General features: G+C 46.5%; 1 protein-coding gene across 2 annotated transcripts in view; it reads right to left on the bottom strand.

Annotated features, from left to right (window-relative positions):
- Positions 1-19,499, bottom strand: part of TASP1 (taspase 1) — a 231,985-nt gene extending 212,486 nt beyond the window's left edge. Inside the window, exons 1-2 of one of the 2 annotated variants that reach the window (XM_075338063.1) lie at positions 19,401-19,499; positions 6,207-6,263 (exon numbers count right to left, since the gene is read on the bottom strand). The gene's annotated coding sequence lies outside the window, so the exon portion shown is untranslated. The remainder of the gene's footprint in view (positions 1-6,206; positions 6,264-19,400) is intronic. The other variant, XM_075338064.1, reaches the window with a different exon arrangement.
- Between the last annotated feature and the right edge of the window lie 2,743 nt (positions 19,500-22,242).

The raw sequence follows: 22,242 nt of genomic DNA, 5'->3' as shown, positions 1-22,242 counted from the left end.
GCAGTAACAAAGTTGTTCCTCGTTCCTGCGGCAGCACACATCAGTACGTGTGACACCGCAGGAACGAGGAAGCTCTCCTTACCTGCCTTCAGCCCGCAATGAGGAAGGAAGGAGGTGGGCGGGATGTTCGTCCCGCTCATCTCCGCCCCTCCGCTTCTATTGGGCGGCGGTTCAGTGACGCAGCTGTGATGCTGCACGAACCGCCCCCTTAGAAAGAAGGCGTTTCGCCGGTCACAGCGACGTCGCAGGGCAGGTAAGTAGTGTGACGGGTCCGTGCGATGTTGTGCGCCACGGGCAGCGATTTGCCCATGTCGCACAACCGATGGGGGCGGGTACCCACACTAGCGATATCGGCACCGATATCGCAGAGTGTAAAGTGGCCTTAAGCGGTCCTCTACCTACTCCTCGGAAGACTTCACATCAATCTGATTTTTTTTTTTTCCCAAACAAGATATTAACATGACTGCAAAAATTATAAAAAAAAAACAAAAAAAAAAGTCATAAAATATTCTTCAACCTAGTTAAATCATGAACAAATACATTTATGAAATATTTGGTTTCAGATTGCTCTTATTCTTCGGTTTTCTTACCAGAAACACTGGGCTGTAAAGTAGCTTTCTTAACGTCACTTTCTCCAGTTCCCAAATGGATTGTTCCAAGACAAATTGTTGGTAAGGCAATGCCTGCGCCATGTTAATACCCCAGTTTTGAAGTTGGATTTTCCATCTCAGACACTTTTTTTCTTTTGAGGATGTCAATACATTAGTTCGACTTTCTTTTTTTCTTTCTTTCTTAAATTGGCGTTAGAAGTAATCTAATGTGCATTTTGGTTCTGGTACAGTTCTGCTTGCCAGTCTTTTCTGATACCTAGGTTACTGCCCTATATATATATATTTTAGGACAGCCAGATCAAACAGAAGGAAAGCTCTTTTTCATTGCCTAAGCACAAATTGCTTCCTCTGTTCCTTTCAATTCTTCCCTAAGAGGTATAATTTCTTTACAGATTTGTCTCCATCATATTTTGTGGCACCTACTTAATCTTCAACCTCATAAATATTAGATTACTTCATTATTTATTTCACACCCACGCCTTAATCCAGTTCCAGTATTCCGTTTTTTGGAATCCCATGTAAAAATGTAAAAAAAGGACGTCCCGGTGGCACATAGCAGTACCTGACTTCTCCAGAACAGGACATGACCATCAGTCAGTGACTGACTCGTCACATACAGAAAGGCACAGCTTCAGCCAAAATAAAGATAGACTGGCGTGGGACCATGGGCTAGCAGCACTGACGCCGCAAAGGATTAGAAGGTGTGCAAGTACTGTTTTATTTTTAATAAAACTTGGATAACCCATTTAAACATTAATTAGCAGGCCTGAGTCAGGCTCCAGACCAATGCACCAAAGAGAAGAGAATTTCCACTGTAGTTATCTATATGTGGCACTGGAAATGGGATTTTTTTTTTTCCTTAACACGATCTTAAAAGGCTCCTTGCCAACAATTGTAGATCTCCCAAGAAGAATCCGCACCGCCTGTGAGCGAGTACACATGCCAACCAGAGCCCTAATCTATCATGATGGCGAGCAACCGCTCAGACATAGCAGTCTATGGGAACATTTCTTTAAATCAGGAGATACCACCAACTATGTTACAAAGATTTAAAAAACAAACAAAAAAAAAAAACATTACCTCCTTAAAAGGGGGTGTCTGCGACTTTAACATCCATGGCCTAGGTCATCAACATCTGATCAATGGGATTGCAACACCCGTCACCCCCGCTGATCAGATCCTCTCATTGCCGCCGCCAGACCTACTCATTTGCGCAGCTGCACAGCTCCATCAATTGTATAGTAACCATGACTCGGTACTGCACAATCGCTTCCTGATTAAAATATGAGGCGTATATGCAGTACCCAACCGCGGTCACTATACAGTTGATAGAGCTGTGCAGCTCCATAAGCTAGGTAGTTATGGCCACTAGTGCCACCAGGAGCAGCTGAGTGGCAGGGTGCAGATTGTCACACTTCCATCGACTTATCCTGAGGATTGGAAATGGATGTTAAAGTGCAGCAATCATCAAGATTTTGGTATATAACCTAAAGCCAGTGCTTTAGTTGTCAGCTAGGATGTAATGTTTTAGAAACACAAGCAAGTAAAGTTTGTAAAATGAGCAGCTTTTTGAATGGCAGCAGCTGCCGATCAGCTGATAGCTGGGATGGCTATTCATAGTGATTCCCGCCCCCCTGCCTGTTGTTCCTCCCCCTGTTATTTATGCTAATTCTATTATAGAATCGTTTTACTAAGTGGCGAGAAGGGCCTGTGCTGATGTCATACCCATGTGACTAGAAGGGGCCATCACTTAACAGGGCACAATAATACCTTTCAAGCACCACTATATAGTTTTGGGGTTTTTTTGCTTATTTCACCATACAAGTGGTATTTTAAATCCAAGTCCCATACCCCTTGTCTCATACTCATCCTCCGTTATCTTCATGTGTTTTCAGCGTTGCTCCCATCAGTCTCCAGCGATTTGTGACCTGCCGGCTGTTCCAGTGTTTCATGGAGCACGTCGGAGGTCACAACTCAGTACACGTCTGTAAGAGCCTTGTTCTGGCTCTCATAGAGTTGCATTGAGTGCTTGTGATGTAACTTCTGGCTTTCAGCCAGTCAAAAGTTACAGGCACTAGATGGCGCCCCAGGACCGGAGCAGAGTCTGAAAAGGATGGGAACACCGGATGGTAATTTTAACACAGGCAGAGGACTTAGATTTGAAGCACCACTACAAAGCAGGGGGGGGAGGGGAGAAAAAAAAAAAAAAAAAAAAAAAAAAAAAATCACACGAGCGACCACGCAAGCACGCACACACACATGGTTCTATAAATGTTCATCAAAATCAATGCTACTCGCAACTTGATAAATATTACCCCAATTCTCCAGTCAAACTTTCATTAGGCTGTGTGCACACGATGCGTTTTTTACCGCGGAAACGCTGCGTTTTGAACCGCAGCGTTTCAGTGGCAAATTGCATGCGTTCAGCTTTCCCAGCAAAGTGTATGGGAAAGCTGAAAAATCAGTGCACATGCTGCGTTTCTTTCCGCAGCGTTTTGGATGCCAAAAATCGGTGCGGAAAGAAAAGCAGCATGTCACTTCTTTTGTGCGTTGTGGCTGCGTTCTCTCCCCCATTGAAATCAATGATGTGGGGTCAGAACGCAGCCACAGCGCATGGACCTGCTTTTTTGTTGCGGTCCGCGGCCTTTGTCGGCACGCCAGAACGCAGGCATTTACCTGGAAGTGAGGTCAAGAGGTTTCCTGTTGACCTCACTTCCTGGCAAAGCCCCCGGTGTCGCCAAAGTGCCCGCCCCGACCCCCGACCCCCCTCCCGAAAATCCAACATGGCCGCGCGCACAGTAGCGCACCGGCCGCCCTGCTCCTATGATTTCTGTCGCATGTGCAATAACACATGCGACAGAAAACTGTTCCCCAGGCCCTGCCCGTTCACCCCCTATTCCCCCCGGTGTCATACATACCTGTCCGGTCGCAGCGCTGATCCCCCGCGGCCCCCTCCTCCTTCACAGTGCACGCTGGCCGGTCACATGTTCCGAGCAGCTGACAGCCAGCACTGTGTTCAGTGTGAGCTGTGCTGGCTGCTCGCACTCTGCAGCTGTGACCCGGGGAGAGTGGGTGCAGATTTTTGCACCCACTCTCCTCAAATGGAGGGTCTGCCCTCCTAGAAAATGGGGGATACGTTTCCTGAACGTGCCCCCATATTCTAGAAGGTCCAGAGGCGACGTGGGACATCCATATGGATTTCTGCGGACCCATTTTTTTTTATTAAATTGGAGAACAAGGGAATGATTTGGGGAGTGTTTTTTCTAATAAAACATTTTTTGTTGTCTTTTTTTGCTTTTGTTTACTGTCAATTAGTTATGTCGGGTGTCTGATAGACGCCGTGACATCACTAATTGCTGGGCTTGATGCCAGGTGACATTACACATCTGGTATCAACCCCATTTATTACCCCGTTAGCCAACGCACCAGGGCGCGGGATGAGTTGGGGCGAAGCGCCAGGATTGGCGCATCTAATGGATGCGCCACTTCTGGGGCGGCTGCGGCCTGCTATTTTTAGGCTGGGAAGAGTCCAATAACCATGGCTCTTCCCACCCTGAGAATACCAGACCCCAGCTGTCAGCTTCACCTTGGCTGGTGATCTAATTTGGGGGGACCCCATGTTATTTTTTTTTTTATTCTTTATTTATAAATAAAAAAAAAAACATGGGGAGCCCTCCAAATTGATCACCAGCCAAGATGAAGCTGCCAGCTGTGGTTTGCAGGCTACAGCTGTCTGCTTTACCCTGACTGGCTATCAAAAATAGGGGGGACCCCACGCCATTTTTTTCATTTTTTTTTTTTTTTTTTTTATTGGATAAATACTAAGCTAGGCACCCTTTAGTGCCACATGAAAGGTACTAAAGGTGCCAGCTTAGAATATGCTGGCGGGGGTAGGACGTTCTATATATTTGACATCCCTTCATCCATTGACGCTTTTTAGGCTGTGTGCCCACAATCAGGGTTTGCAGCGTTATGGGCGCTGAGTGTTTTCCCTGCGTCCATAACGCTGCGTTGTGCAGTAGAAGCACAGTGGAAGGATTTTTGGAGATCCCATGCCCACTGTGCTTCTTTTCTCCGCAGCATAAACTGACCGGTAGCGTGGCTTCCCGAGCCTCAGCATGTCAATTTATGCTGCGGAGACGAGTGTTCTCTGCAGGTAGTATAGAGCTCCACAGCAGCCTGAACCCAAATCGTGGGCATGGGCAGCTGCAGGAAGGCTGACACTGTGTACTAGACGCCGTGTCGCTGGATCATGGCCACATAGCCTTAGGCCCCTTTCACACGTCAGTGATTCTGGGACGTTTGTGCTTTTTTTTAAACGTACCAGAATCACTGACATACGCAGACCCATTATAATAAATGGGTCTGCTCACACATCAGTGATTTTTCACTGCACGTGTCTCCATGCGGCGTACCCGCGTGTGCGTGATTGCCGCACGGAGACATGTCCATTTTTTTCTGGCATCACTGATGTCCCACGGACCACGCAGTGGTGTGATCCGTGAAACACGTGCCAGAAAAAAACGTGCTTTTAAAATAAAAAACATTTTAACTCACCCGGCTCCAGCGATGTCCTCTGCAGCCCGTCCTCCCTGTTCCTTCTGTGCCGGCTCATTATTGTCGCGCATATTCATGATGCACGACACAGCCAACCCGGAACCAGCTGCTGCGGGGGTCAGTGCCGGCCGGATGCTGCACCGCGGGAGCGATCAGCACCATGGAGAGCGGGAGCGGGCGCAGGTGAGTTAATCTCTAAGTGCAATCACGGGCCACGGAGAACGGAGCCCGGATTGCACTTAGACAACCCACGTGTGCCGTGATTCACGGCACACGGAGGGACATGTGCGTGTTTTACACGCCAGTGAAAAACGTCAGTGTTTTCACTGACGTGTGAAACGGGCCTAAAAGTGAGAATATTGTTGCTACAGCAACATTTTGGGTGAAGTAGCTGTGGATTCAAAATGCTTAATATACTCCTGAATAAAATCCTTGATGGGTGCAGATTCCAAAATGGGGTCACTTGTGGGGGTTTTCTGACGTATAGGTACCTAAGGGGCTTGGTGCGCGAAGTTTATTTCAACTTTTCCAAAATTCAAATGGTGCTCCTTCCATTCCAAGCCCTCCCATTTATCCAAACAGAATGTGGAGAAGGAAATGACATCACAGGTTTTTTTTTCCAAAGGTCTGTGTTCAACCAACTTTATTATCACTGACAAGTCTTAAAAAACGCACCTAAAAAAACGCATGAAAAACGCATGAAAAACGCATGAAAAACGCATGAAAAACGCATGCGTTTTCGATGCTTTGTTTCTCAAAAAGCATTGTTTACAATTCTCCCCTCTGCCAGAGGGTGCGTTTTTTTCCGCGCGGAAAAAAAAGCAACGTGTGCACATACCCTTATACTAACCCTGGCGTAAGAGAAAGAAGTGGAAAACAATTGATCCAAACACACAAAATATACTTGTTACCCAAGAAAAAAATAGACAGCAAGCATCCAAAAATATTCAGTGTATTGGAGCAGAAGACTGAATGGAGGTTGCTCTAACATATTATATGTAACTTACAGTAGTAGACGGGGCAGGCTTTGGTACTCACATGCTTTATTTGTTGTCTAGGATTCCTCAAACTCACAAAAAGGCTTCATTCTTCAACCTGCAGCACAAAAAAGGAAAAAATAAATGATACTAGCTCATGAAGTGGAATTGCCCCTAGATAAGTCAGTTCACCCAGCATGAAACTAAATCTCAGAATGCATAAAATCGCTATAGTAAAAACAAAACACAAGCCCCTTAGTATAGGAAGGGTACTACCGCAGTTTAAGGCTGAGGTCACATGAGCGTAATTATTAAAAAATTAAAAATATCGGTCCAATTTTCATCCAGAAAAGTAGGATTTGTTTTCTCACTTGTCCGTGTGCTGTCTGTTTTTTTTTTTTTTACATTAGCAAGTTTTACTAACACTGCTAAATTGGTTCAGAGACCAAACTAGTTGAACTCAATTTTGTGGTGGTAAAAACGAGTATTATGCTTAAATTTGATGATTGGCTGTAATTTTTAAGATCCAGAGGAGGTTGTAATTACTTATGACACCTTTCTTGCAAACTTATAGAAAAATGTAACCTTTATTATTTCATCATCATTATTGCATTGTTAGAAGCTAGTCTATTACATCCTCTATTTAGTCTATTGAGCCTTCCATATTCTATCATTTTCGGGTGTCCAATTGAAAAAAACGCCAACTCACCTCGATGATTTAGTCCTAATTACAGTGGCATCACCTACTTTTATAAATGCTCTCTGTGTAAGGTTTACATTTTTTGCATTTCCTAGCATATTGATATGTTTCTATGTTTTTGCTATGTTGTATGCTTTAACACACAACCCCAAACAGCTATTTAATAGTTTTACCTCCCTCCTTCGCCCACCACTGCCCCCTCCAACCTCCCTCATCTCCGCAGAAGAATTTGCTACATATTTCAAAGAAAAGATCGACCAAACTAGGCAAGTCTTTTCTGCTCAACCACCACAACCCCTTCATATAACAGACCACTACCCCTCCCCATAAACTTCCTCCCCACCATCACCGAAGGAGAGCTTGCACATCTTCTCTCAAAAGCGCACCTCACCACCTTCACACTCGACCCCACCCCATCTCACCTCCTCCCCAACCTCACCACTATCCTTATTCCCGCCTTAACCCATCTCTTCAACCTATCTTTATTGACTGCTACCTTCCCTTCTGCCTTTAAACATTCAACAGTCACACCCATCCTAAAGAAACCTTCCCTCGATTCAACCTCTACTACCAGCCATCGCCCCATATCACTACTCCCGTTTGCCTCAAAACTCCTCGAACAGCATCTCCATGCTGAACTTTCCTCCCACCTCTCCTTAAAGGCCCCATTACACGCAACGTCATTGCTAACGATATGTTGTCGGGGTCACGAAATTCGTGACGCACATCCGGCGTCGTTAGCGACGTCGTTGCGTGTGACACCTACGAGGGACCGCTAACAATCAGAAATACTCACCATATCATTAATTGTTGACACGCTGTTCATTTTCAAAATATCGTTGATTGTTCAGGACGCAGATTGTTCGCCGTTCCTGAGGCAGCACACAACGCTACGTGTGACTCCCCGGGAACGACGAACAACAGCGTTCCTGCGTCCTCCGGCAACGAGGTGGGATTAACGTTAATGCGGCAGCTCTCCGCCCCTCCGCTTCTATTGGTGGCCCGCTGAGTAATATCGCTGTGACGCCGAACGAACCACCCCCTTAAAAAAGAGGTTGTTTGGCGGCCACAGCGATGTCGTTAGGAAGGTAAGTATGTGTGACGCGTACCGGCAAATTTGTTCGCCACGGGGAGCGATTTGCCCGTGACACACGAACATCAGGGGCTGGTGCTTTCGCTAGCGATGTCGCTGCGTGTAAAGCAGCCTTTACTTTCACTTTGACAACCTACAGTCCAGCTTCTGTCCACATCATTCTACTGAAACTGCCCTGACTAAAATCACAAATGACTTACTGCCAAAGCTAACAACCACTTCTCTATACAGTGGAACCTTGGTAAACGAGAACAATCCGTTCTGGGAGTGTGCTTGTTAACCAAGTTACTCGTTCAGCAAAACAAGATTTTCCATAGGAAATCATTGCAATGCAAACAATTCGTTCCACAACTTGTTAAATGTCCCATCCTGGTCCCCTGTTGTGCCATTCCACACATGCACAAACCCACACAAACTCACACATATTATGCTCATCTTACATTCCGTTCCATCGCCGGCCTGCTGGGACGACTTGCTGTTTGCTAGTATGGGCTGTGTATCGGGTAACCATCATGACGAGGGAGGAACTTCCGCACCCAGAGCGCTGACGTCAAAGGCAGGAGCCGTTTGCCTCTTATTGCTCAGCGCGCTGCCTTTGAGTAGCGGCTGACAGCGGAAGTTCCTGCCTCGTCGCGATGCTTGTAAATACACATCCTGCAGCGGCGACCTACAAGACCCAGGAGGCCGTTGATGGAACGGAAGATAAACATATTATGCTCACCTTACCTTCCGTTCCATCGCCGGCCTCCTGGGTCTTGTAGTTCGCCGTGAGGATTCCTCCCTCGTCGCGATGTACCACGAACTACAAGAACGATGAGGCCGGCGATGGAACGGAAGGTAAGGTGAGCATAATACTGTATGTGTGCGCGTGCGTGTTTGTGTGTGTTTTGTGCGTGCTTGTGTGTGTTTTGTGCGTGCTTGTGTGTGTTTGTGTGGACTGCAAGAGCGGGTCAGAGCGCGGTGGATGTACAGAACAGGAAGTGTGTGCGGTGAGTATTTTGATCGTACAGCAAAGCTTTCTCGTAAACCGAGTTAGAAATTTACAGAAAGCTTTGCTTGTTAAGCGAAATTCTAGTTAACTGGGTTACTTGTTAAGCGAGGTTTCACTGTACTCCTACTTCTAGACCTGTCCTCAGCCTTTGACACTGTCGACCACTCCCTCCAGCTACAGATCCTCTGTTCACTTGGTGTCAGAGACATCGCCCTCTCTTCGATCTCTTAATACCTTTTCAAACCGCACTTTTTAGTGTCTATCACTCCCACACAACCTCTTCACCCGCCCGATCTCTGTTGGCGTCCCTCAAGGCTCTGTCCTGGGACCCTTACTCTTTTCCATCTATACATTTGGCCTTGGACAACTCATAAAGTCCCATGGCTTCCAGTACCACCTATATGCCGATGACACTCAGATCTACCTCTCTGGCCCAGATGTCACCTCTCTGCTGTCCAGAATCCCAGAGTGTCTATCGGATATATCTTCCTTCTCCTCTCTCTTCCTAAAGCTCAATGTGGCCAAAACTGAACTGATCATCTTTCCACCATCTCACCTACACTCTCTACCTGATCTATTACAATAAATAACATCATGCTCTCCCCATTACCCAAAGTTCGGTGCCTCGGAGTGACCTTTGACTCTGCTTTGTCCTTCATACCACACATTCAATCCCTCACCACCTTCTGCCGTCTTCAACTCAAAAATATTTCCAGAATCCGTCCCTTCCTCAATTCTCAATCTACAAAAATGCTAGTGCATGCTCTCAGTCTCCCGCCTCGATTACTGCAACATCCTTCTCTGTGCCCCCCCCCCCAGCTAACACTCTCGCCCCTCTCCAGTCCATTCTTAATTTTGCTGCCCGAACCTCTCTCCTAAATACCACACCGCTTATCCTCTCTGCAAGTCCCTCCATTGTCTCCCAATCTTCCATCGTATCCAATTCAAACTACTAACACTGACCTACAAAGCCATCCATAATCTGTCTCCTCCGTATATCTCTGAACTAATCTCTTGCTACACTCCAAAACGTAATCTCCGGTCCTCCCAAGATCTCCTTCTCTCTTCCTCTCTCATTCGCTCCTCACACAACCGACTCCAAGACTTCTCCCGAGCATCCCCAGTCTTCTGGAACTCACTGCCTCAGCACGTCAGACTATCTACTACACTTGCAAACTCATCTGTTCAGAAATGCCAAAAATATTCAATGACCCCACTGCCCCACCACCGTGCGGAGCTGCCACCTCACCACCGTGCAGAGCTGCTGCCCAACCTACACCCCACCTACTGTCTCCTCCCCAAAATCCTATAGAATGTAAGCCTGCAAGGGTAGGGTCCTCTTCCCCCTGTACTAGTCTGTCTATTGTAACTTATATATGTATTCTGTATGTAACCCCCTTCTCATGTACAGCACCATGAAATCAATGGTGCTCTATAAATAAATATTAATAATAATAATTTTTTCAGATATGCCCTGTTATTGCATTAAAGCGGATAGTTTTTGCTACATATGTGGATAAGTTACTTTTGTGTCATGAAGGCAATACTTGACAACCGTGATAAGGAAATCCTACAACCTGTATTTGGTTGCAGAACAGGAAATCAGGACAAGAGTTGGACTCCACACATATGCTGCAGTAGATGTGCATCACATCTTACCAAGGGATTGCATGTGAGGAGGCAATCCATGCCCTTGCAGGCCCAATGATCTGGAGAGAGCCAAATAATCACAATACCAATTGCTATTTGTGCAGGGTGCCCCCATTAGGAAAAGAGGAGTTTAAAGGAAGAAGTGGACTTTATCAAATATTCCATCTACAATACGACCAGTACCACATGCAAAAAACCTGCCGGTTACAAAAATCACCAAAAACATTTTCAGTCGAGTCAAGAGGGGAAGAAGAGGACGCTTGGTGTCATGAAGCATCTTCCTCTTACGACCCCGACCTTCTGTCAGCAATCTCAATTGAACCAAACCTTAAGGCCCCGTCACACTAAGCAACATCGCTAGCAACATCGCTGTTAACGAACAACTTTTGTGACGTTGCTAGCGATGTTGCTGTGTGTGACATCCAGCAACAGGTAACCTGGCCCCTGTTGTGAGGTTGTTGGTTGTTGCTGAATGTCCTGGGCCATTTTTTAGTTGTTGCTGTCCCGCTGTGAAGCACAGATCGCTGTGTGTGACAGCGAGACAGCAACAACTAAATGTGCAGACAGCAGGAGCCGGCTTCTGCGGAGGCTGGTAACCACAGTAAACATCGGGTAACCAAGAAGCCCTGTCCTTGGTTACCCGATATTTACCTTTGTTACCAGCCTCCGCCGCTCTCACTGTCAGTGCCGGCTCCTGCTCTGTGCACATGTAGCTGCAGGACACATCGGGTTAATTAACCCGATGTGTGCTGTAGCTAGGAGAGCAGGGAGCCAGCGCTAAGCAGTGTGCGCTGCTCCCTGCTCTGTGCACATTTAGCTGCAGTACACATCGGGTAATTAACCCGATGTGTGCTGTAACTAGGAGAGCAGGGAGCCAGCGCTCAGTGTGCGCTGCTCCCTGCACGTGTAGCTCCGTGCGCTGGTAACCAAGGTAAATATCGGGTTGGTTACCCGATATTTACCTTAGTTACCAAGCGCAGCATCTTCCACGCGGCGCTGAGGTCTGGTCACTGGTTGCTGGTGAGCTCACCAGCAACTCATGTAGCGACGCTCCAGCGATCCCTGCCAGGTCAGGTTGCTGGTGGGATCGCTGGAGCGTCGCAGTGTGACATATCACCAGCAACCTCCTAGCAACTTACCAGCGATCCCTATCGTTGTTGGGATCGCTGGTAAGTTGCTTAGTGTGACTGGACCTTTATACCACAAAGTGAACTGAATGATCTTGTAAAGCCCGCTACACACGCTTCAATATATCTCACAATCCGTCGTTGGGGTCAAGTTGTAAGTGACGCACATCCGGCATCGTTTGTGAGGTATCTGCGTGCGACAGCTACTTGCGATCAGGATTGAACGCAAAACCGTTGATCGCAAACACATCGTATCATTCTCTAGAATTGAGCGTTTTGTTGCACGAACCTAGTCAATTGTAATGTGTGACACCGCCGCTCCGGTCACCTCCACGCAGGTAATGAAGACAGCCGCGCGATCAGCTGCTGTCACTGAGGTTACCCGCTGTCACTGGATCCAGCGGTGGCCGCGGGTAACCTCAGTGACAGCTCAGCTGATCGCGCTACTCACCTCAGTTGCTGCATGGAGGTGATAGGAGCGGCTGTGAGTAGCGCGATCAGCTGAGCTGTCACTGAGGTTACCCGCGGCCACCGCTGGATCCAGTGACAGCGGGTAACCTCAGTGACAGCTCAGCTGATCGCACGGCTGTCTTCATTAGCTGTGTGGAGGTGACCGGAGCGGCGGTGTCTGCTGCAGCTCCGGTCACCTCCATGCAGCAGCGCTGGAAGCGACGCTGGAGCATCCTGGATTCCGCCGGACATGGAGGGCTTTTTGGGGCTAATTAAAGTGGTGAACCAGGGTATATGTTTGTGTTTTTTATTTCTAATAAAGGATTTTTTCGGGTGTGTGTGTGTTTATTTACTGTAATTTACAGATTAATCATGGAGGGTGTCTCATAGACGCCTGCCATGATTAATCTAGGACTTATTGGCAGCTATGGGCTGCCAATAACTCCTTATTACCCCGATTTGCCAACGCACCAGGGTAAATCGGGAAGAGCCGGGTACAGTCCCAGAACTGTCGCATATAATGTATGCGGCAATTCTGGGCGGCTGTTGGCTGATATTGTTAGGCTGGGGGGCTCCCCATAACGTGGAGCTCCCCATCCTGAGAATACCAGCCTTCAGCCGTATGGCTTTATCTGGCTGGTTTTAAAATTGGGGGGAACCGCACGCCGTTTTTTTAAATTATTTAATTATTTATTTCACTACACAGTATAGACACGCCCACCGGCTGCTGTGATTGGGTGCAGTGTGACACCTGTCACTCAGAGTGGGGGCGTGTCTCACTGTAACCAATCATAGGCGCCGGTGGGCGGGGAAAGCAGGGAATACCAGATTGTTTAATGGGCGGCCGGCTTTTTCAAAACAGTAAAAGCCGCCGGAGCAGTGTGAATGCCGTGCAGCGCCGGGGATCGGGGATCGGTGAGTATGAGAGAGGGCTGCTAACTTCAGTAACTTAGGAGATTAGCGGTCACCGGTGAGTCCTTCACTGGTGACCGCTAATCAGGGCGCGACACAGACAGAGCCGCAGCATGACCATGAAGTCGGGTGAAGTTCACCCGAGTTCATTCTGACAGTGCGGCTCTGTCTGTGTCTGCTGTCATCTGCCATTCAGCTCTGCTACATGGCTGTCTGTGCCTGCTGTTAGCAGCCATGTAGCAGAGCTGAATGGCAGATGACAAAGTAAAAACGCATCCCTACACATTACACACGCTTGTCAAGTCAATAAATAAAAAAAAAAAAAAAAAGGTGCCCAATGCATACGTCACAGAACACATGATCTAAAGGATCGCACACAAAATTGACCAATTTAACATAGACTACTAACGCTGGTGTGACAGCAAATGAACGACCAACGTGAAATCTCATAAGATCCCGTATGCAACCTGGGCGTGTCACATCGCAAATGCGATTGTACAACTAATTGCAACGTGTAAAGTGGGCTTTAGAGATTTGGATCTGCCCAATAGTAAGGATGAGCTCTTAGGTTCCAGGCTACAGCAGAGGAATCTCTTAGAGGGCGATCTTGTAGCATGCAACAAAATCAACGGTTAAATGGAAGCTCTGATGATAAATTATAATCCAGAGGAATGGAGGCTCCTTATCGATTCATCTAAATCAAGCCTAAAAGTTGTCTTGCAGCGTAATGGCAATGTGCTACTTTCAATTCCAGTTGGTTTTGCAGTCCACATGAAAGAAACCTATGACAACATAAAACAGCTGTTGAGGTGCCTGAACTATGACCAATATATGTGTGCCCTTTGTGGTGACTCTAAGGTGGTTGCCCTTTTGCTCAGTCTCCAGGGTGGATACACAAAGTACTGGTACCTTCTGTGTGAATGGGATAGTCATGCACATTCACTTCAGATAGAGTAAACATGTCCTGCATCTTGTACTTGTTCACCCACATGAGAGTTTGTTACCCCTATTGCATATCAAGTTGGGCCTCATGCAGACCTTTGTAAAGGCAATGGAAAAATGCAAAAGCATTCAAGTATCTCACTGATAAATTTCCAAGGCTGAGTGAAGCTAAGATAAAGGAAGGAGTCTTTATTGGACCTCTGATTCGTAAGCTTCTTTAAGGCTATGTGCGCATGCTGCATCTTTGTGGTGACCACAAAGATGCACATTTTTGGTCCCAAAAAAAAAAAAAAAAAACACACCCCAGCATGCATTTTTGCCACATTTTACTGCGTTTTTTACAGCATTTTTGTCCAGTGCATTTTTTAAGTCAAATATATTGACTGGAAGGGCTCATAAACGCATAAAGCATTGAAATGCTCACAAAAATGGTCACCACAAAGACGTAGCCAAAAAAAAAAAAAAAGCTGCAACGTACTCACATCAATAATGAAATCTCAGACTTTGCAGGGAAATGAAATGCATGCTGTTTTGGGACCAAAATTGGACCCAAAAACGCATAAAAACACAGCAGAAATGCAGAGTGCGCACAAGGTCTAAGGGGTACTTCTCACACAGCGAGATCGCTAGTGAGATCGCTGCTGAGTCACGCTTTTTGTGACGCAGCAGTGACCTCATTAGCGATCTCGCTGTGTGTGACACTGAGCAGCGATCTGGCCCCTGCTGTGAGATTGCTGCTCGTTACACACAGAGATGGTTCATTTTTTGGATGTTGCTCTCCCGCTGTGAAGCACACATCGCTGTGTGTGACAGCGAGAGAGCAACGATCTGAATGTGCAGGGAGCCGGCGTCTGGCAGCCTGTGGTAAGCTGTAACTAAAGTAAATATTGGGTAACCAAGGGAAGCCCTTTCTTGGTTACCCGATATTTACATTAGTTACTAGCATCGCCGCTCTCACGCTGCCAGTGCCGGCTCCCTGCTCTCTGCACACATAGCCGGAGTACACATCGGGTAAATAAGCAAAGCGGTTTGCTTATTAACTCGATGTGTACTGTGACTAGGAGTGCAGGGAGCCAGCGCTAAGTGGTGTGCGCTGATAACAAAGGTAAATATCGGGTAACCAAGCGCTTGGTTACCCGATATTTACCTTAGTTACCAAGTGCAGCGTCGCTTCCACGCGCCGCTGGGGGCTGGTCACTGGTGAGATCTGCCTGATTGACAGCTCACCAGCGACCATGTAGCGACGCACCAGCGATCCTGACCAGGTCAGATCGCTGGTGGGATCGCTGGAGTGTTGCTAAAGTGTGATGGTACCCTAAAGGGAATCTGTCAGGAGATTTTGTAGTACAATACTAATATTATCTTTGAAAGGGCTTAAAGAGACCTGTCAGAATCAGTAACATATTATTATAGCTTTTCCTGTTATCTTGCTAGAAGCTCATTAGAATTCAGTGTCTCCCTACGCAGGAGTGCAATGGAGACCTCTGTGTGGGTAACGCGTCCCAAGTAATCCACACAAAAGGTCTACATTGCGCTCCTGCGTATGCTCATTTCTCTCTGCCCTGCTGAGGGCAGATCAAAGTATTGTAGTTCACAAAAAGAAAAAGAAGCTCATACAGAAATTGGATGCGCACACCAGCCAATCTATACGTAGTATAAAATAAGTACTCTTTATAGTATCCAAAAAAACTTCAAAACATACAATTAAGATTCTAAAATCATGTATAAATCCAAAAGGACCTCCACACCATGTATGATGAATAGACAAAATCCCCTAAAGCAATCATATAATATGTATAAGGCGGGCTTTGCACGTTGCGACTTCGCAAGCCGATGCTGCGATGTCGCACGCGATAGTCCCCGCCCTCGTCGCAGGTACAATATATAGTGTTAGCTGGCGTAGTGAAAATTATCGCTACGCCAGCTTCACATGCACTCACCTGGCATGCGACCGTCGCTCTGGCCGGCGACCCGCCTCCTTGTTAAGCGGGCGGGTCGTGTGGCGTCACTGCGACGTCACACGGCAGGCGGACAATCGGAGCGGAGGGGCGGAGATGAGTGGGATGTAAACATCCCGCCCACCTCCTTCCTTCCGCATATTCTACGGAAGCCGCGGTGACGCCGGTAGGAGATGTTCCTCGCTCCTGCGGCTTCACACACAGCGATGTGTGCTGCCGCAGGAGCGAGGAACAACATCGGACCATCGAGTCAGCGTAATTATGGATTACGCCGACGCTGCACCGATGATACGATTGCGACGCTTTTGCGCTCGTTAATCGTATCATCTAGGCTTTACACACTACGATGTCGCATGCGATGCCGGATGTGCGTCATTTTCAATTTGACCCCACCGACATCGCACCTGCGATGTCGTAGTGTGCAAAGCCTGCCTAAATCTATAGACAATGGCAATGCCCTGAACCTTATAATTCAAGTAAATACAATTTCAATGCATATTATACAGTATGTATACACCCAAATGAATAACTTGAAGCACAAATTAACCAGTAGTGCTCTATAGATAGGTTTATATACAGTGCCTTGCGAAAGTATTCAGCCCCTTTGAATTTTTCAACCTTTTCCCACATTTTAGGCTTCAATCATAAAGATAAAAATGTTAATGTTATGATGAAGAATCAACAACAAGTGGGACACAATTGTGAAGTTGAACGATATTTATTGCTTATTTTAAACTTTTATAAAAAAAATAAATAACTGAACATTAGGGCGTGCAATATTATTCGGTCCCTTTAAGTTAATACTTGGTAGCGCCACCTTTTGCTGCGATTACAACTGCAGTCGCTTGGGGTATGTCTCTATCAGTTTTGCACATCGAGAGACTGAAATTTTTGCCCATTCTTCCTTTGCAAACAGCTGGAGCTGAGTGAGGTTGGATGGAGGCGTTTGTGAACAGCAGTTTTCAGCTCTTTCCACAGATTCTCGATTGGATTCAGGTCTGGACTGTGACTTGGCCATTCTAACACCTGGATATGTTTATTTGTGAACCATTCCATTGCAGATTTTGCTTTATGTTTGGGATCATTGTCTTGTTGAAAGACAAATCTCCGTCCCAGTCTCAGGTCTTTTGCAGACTCCAACAGGTTTCATTCAAGAATGGTCCAGCATTTGGCTTCATCCATCTTCCCATCAATTTTAACCATCTTCCCTGTCCCTGCTGAAGACAAGCTGGCTCAAACCATGATGCTGCCACCACCATGTTTAACACTGGGGATGGTGTGTTCAGGGTGATGAGCTGTGTTGCTTTTACGCCAAACATATCGTTTGGCATTGTGCCGAAAAAGTTCAATTTTGGTTTCATCTGACCAGAGCATCTTCTTCCACATGTTTGGTGTCTCCCAGGTGGCTTGTGGCAATTTTTAAACAACACTTTTTATGGATATCTTTGAGAAATGGCTTTCTCCTTGACACTCTTCCATAAAGGCCAGATTTGTGCAGTGTACAACAGATTGTTGTCCTATGGACAGGCTCTCCCACCTCAGTTGTAGATCTCTGCAGTTCAGCCAGAGTGATCATGGGCCTCTTAGCTGCATCTCTGATCAGTCTTCTTGTTTCAGATGAAATTTTTGAGGGACGGCCGGGTCTTGGTAGACTTGCAGTGGTATGATACTCCTTCCATTTCAATATGATCGCTTGCACAGTGCTTCTTGAGAAGTTTAAAGTTGTTGAAATCTTTTTGGAACCAAATCCGGCTTTAAACCTCTCCACAACAGTATCACGGACCTGCCTGTTGTGTTCCTTGGTCTTCATGATGCTATCTACACTTTAAACAGAACACTGAGACTATCACAGAGCAGGTGGATTTAAACAGAGACTTGATTACACACAGGGCGGCTTATATTTATCTTCATCAGTCATTTAGGACAACATTGGATCATTCAGAGATCCTCAATGAACGTCTGGAGTGAGTTTGCTGCACTGAAAGTAAAGGGGAGGAATAATATTGCCCCACTTTTCAGTTTATTCTTTTGTACAAAAGTTTAAAATAAGCAATACATTTTGTTCAACTTCACAATTGTGTCCCACTTGTTGTTGATTCTTCACCATAACAATAAAATTTTTATCTTTATGTTTGAAGCCTGAAATGTGGAATAAGGTTGAAAAATTCAAGGGGGCCAAATACTTTCACAAGGCACTGTGATGTGATGGGGGTTTCACAGATGCCTCCCATTACTAATCTAGGGCTTAGTGACAGCTGTGGGCTGCCATTAACTTCTTATTACCCTGATTGCCACTGCACCAGGGCAATCAGGAAGAGACGGGTAAAGTGTCAGGACTATCACATCTAATGGAGGCGCCAATTCCAGGCAGCTGCAGGCTGATATTTTTAGGCTGGGGGCGCACAATAACCATGAGAGTCCCCAGCCTGAGAATTCCAGCCCACAGCTGTCGGGCTTTATCTGTGCTGGATATCATAATAAAGGGGGATCCTCTAACAATTTTTATTTATTTATTCTACTGTACGGTATAGACCCGCCCACCGGCCTCTGTGATTGGAAGCGTCAGACACACCATCACTCAGCGTGGGGGCTTGTCTGACTGAAACCAATCACAGACGCCGGTGGGTGGGGGAAGCAGTGCATATTCAATGAAGGTAAAGAGCATGCCGGGTAGTGAATAAGAGGCCCGGAAGCAGTGTGACAGCTACCCCGGTGACTCAGTAAGTATGAAGCGCATGCTCCTACCCCTTTGCGCCGGATTCTGGTCCCCATAGACTTTATATGAGGACCGGCATCTGACCAGATACCAGGGATCAATACCCCGCCGACCATGAGTCAGTGGGGGGTGTATCTGCCAGTCGTCCGAAACGCACGGACAAAACGCATAAAGAATTGACAGCAAAATAGAAACCTCATAGACTTTACTGGGGGAACAAAATACATGCATGTTTGTGACCACAAACTTCACCAAAACCGAAGTAAAAGATGCAGCGTGTGCATATAACCTCGGCGCATACCAGAAGGGCGCTCTCTTAGGGGTCACTGGATAACAGGACCCCAGCACCTGTACATAAAAAACATACATGGACTGATACCTGCAGAAATATCTCTGGCCCTGAACAATTATACCACACTCTCCTATGTTATTAATAACTTCACCTCATTAATACCCTAACCCTGCAAAATGCAAACAGAACTGCCTGCAACATACAGCACAACAAGCCTGCAAGCCCTACACCTGAGAAACCTAAAAAAGAACTACAACTCCCAGCATGCAGCTAATTAGCAACTATACAACAGCATGCTGGGAGTTGTAGTTTAGTGCAGAGGATGAGCAGCTACAGGTCACTACGTGGCGCCTTAAGCCCAGCAGCTTGGAATTACTGCACAACTACTGACGAGGGAGTTGGAGCGGGCGCACTGAACACTCACACACACCGGCGCTCCTCCGTCCGCCCCCAGCAGCAGGCCCCTCAGTCCCAGCAAGCAGCCCGGAGCCGGCTGGCATTTGCGCATGCGCGATGCCTATTGGTGGGTGTCGGATCACGTGGTGTCGCATAGCGCGCCTCCCCGAGGACGCGGAGAGAAGTGACGCGGCGCCGGCTCGCTGTGTGTGGCTGTGGCGGGAGCACCGAGTATAGAAAGCGGTAACCAGGGTGGTGCTATGGCAACAAACATTTACCTGGTTACTTCTTATCTCTCTGGTCCATGTTTTTAAAACGGTGCACTCAACGTCCAATAAAAGTTACCAATTTTGCAGTTTACGTCTCAGTTCTGAAGAATGTAGCGAGTTTAGATGTTATTGTTTACTGCTGGTTGCCTAGGTTACCGACCACCTCTGCAATCAAGGATGGAGGATATTTTGCTATGCAGCATGCTAGTGCAGGTCTGAAGCTGGGAGAGGCCCTGGCAGGATCAGTGCCCCTGCGCTCCCTGGTGCTGCAGACCTGTGCCGCTGCGGTGCCAGTGGTGTGACCGGTCAGTCTTCAGGAGAGCACCACCCCGGCACGTGGGAAGCTTCAGGAAAAAGGATAAAACTACTGCTTTAAAATGTAACCTGACCTACAGAAAGCTCTTTGTAGGGTACATTTACATTAGGCCTCTTTAATTGCAAAACCTATTTAACCCCTTCTTTTTTGTGGGGCACATAAGAAAAAACAAGTTAACAAGTGGCCAATAGAGGCAACAACCTGGCTGTCGTACCCGGCTCAGACGTGGTCACTGACTGCTGCCGTCGAGACTGTCAACAGTGCAGCTCATCCTCTGCTGGCTGCCCTATTGACGGGGAAGGACTGTCGATATCGTGCTGATTGACAGCTAGCTTTCCCCTGATTGACAATCGTCTTCCCGCTGCCTATCAGCAGGATGTGAACAGTCATTCCCCATCTACAGAGCAGAGCGGACAAGAAGACGGTGCTCTGTCTGGGAGACATCAGCGGAAGCCACTCAATTGCCAGCAGGAGCTGTCTGTGACTGTTCAGTTCCGGGAGAGAACGGGCACATCAGGTCGGAGGGTGCAAATCTTCCCAGGCGAGGTCCAATCCTTTCAATATTAGTGAAAAAAATTAGAAGCAACACCTCACAGGTTAACCATAGCAAGACTATGTTTTTATTTGCCCATTACAGCAACATTTCGGTCCATATATGGACCTTTCTCAAGATTGACACATAGGGACCAAAACGGTCAAAACATATATTAACAGCATTGGAAATACAAGAAGAACATCCTCAGGCACTTTTTGGCAGCTGCACGGAGACTGATCAGACCAGATTATGGAAAAAGGCGAAGACCCCTTCTAGATCCAAATTTGTTGCAGAACTCAATGAGATTTTCAGGATGGAAGAACAAATAAGTCAGGCAACAGAGACTTTGGAGAAAGTTCTAGACATGTGGACTCCCTGGGTTCTATTTAGGGACTCCTCGGAATTGGGACTCTGGATCACGGGATAAATGGGCTGGATCGGTGTGGGGGTGGGGGAGGGTTGGGGCTTGGGCACCCTATGCAGGACCTATTCTATCTCCCTTGCCTTCTCTTACTTTCTTCTTTTTCTTTTTCTTTTTAATGCATTCTTACCTTCTAAGCTTTCTACATTATTCCTCGCTTTCGCTTTCTCATTCATCTCTCTTTTCTATTAAAACAAGTGTGTTAATACTATGTGCATTGGACACAAGAACTCTTGTACCAACTATAAATATTATATGTGAATTTTTTTCTCTTATGGTATGGTTGCAATGATTAATTCTTGGATAATTGTCCCTTGATATTTTGTCTATAATAACTTCAAAAACTTTAATTTGAAAAAAAAAACATATATTAACAGCATTGGGCCTTGCCTGGGAAGATTTGCGCCTCCTGCCTTTATGCTGGTGTGGTATCTATTTTCTAATTATATATAATAATATTAAGTCAGTATACACTGTAGAATAAAATTACTGATATATGAAGACCAGTCATTGAACGGGTTTCAAAGGTGCACCAAGTAGGCAACAACGTAGGCTACCAGCTGCCTTGTGTTATGCACAAAGTATTTCAACATGGGTAAATAGGTAATATCTCACTGCAGCTGCACCCTACTAGTATCCCTAGCCGCACAACCAGAAACCCACAACTCGGACCTGTCTGCCCGAAAGGCCATTGCGTTGTTTCTTGTACCTCCTGAAAATCCACAAAGAATTGATATAACCAGCAATGAAATGCTGGAAAATGAGAGTAGCAACAGCAAGAAGGTGATTGGACAGAGACAATGAGCAGTAGTCACTTACCACCGGTTATGCCACTGCTGCCCCCCGATGATATCCTTTTTGAGTAGCGGTGATTAAGAAGGGACAGCAGCTTCTCTAATACTGTCCCATATCTTCTGTACCCTCTAAATCTGTTCCCACTGGCTCATTAACTGAAATTACACGTCATCAGGGGGCGGTGATAGAGTCAGGGTGAGTGACAGCAGCGCTGCCCCACAGCTTCTATCACCAACCTGAAATTAATTGACATCAGGGGGCAGCGCTTCTGTCACACCCTGCTTCTATCACTGAGGTGGTGGGGACAGAAACAGAGTGGACTGAAGATGTTGATATAGAAGGGTTAATAGTTTTCTATATTTCTATATTTTTAATACTTTATAAGTACATTTGGAACATTTTGTTTAATACATACCAGTCTCATAGTCTCATACTGAAAGTTTAATTTTTGTTTAAATATTTTCTTATCTCATATGCATGTTTCTAAGTCTCTGAGACTTCTAGGTGATATTTGACGCACGTCTGAGAGGAGAG

This window comes from Anomaloglossus baeobatrachus, chromosome 3, assembly GCF_048569485.1.
Source record: "Anomaloglossus baeobatrachus isolate aAnoBae1 chromosome 3, aAnoBae1.hap1, whole genome shotgun sequence".
Classification (NCBI taxonomy): Eukaryota; Metazoa; Chordata; class Amphibia; order Anura; family Aromobatidae; genus Anomaloglossus; species Anomaloglossus baeobatrachus.
This window is presented reverse-complemented; position numbering and strand designations above follow the sequence as displayed.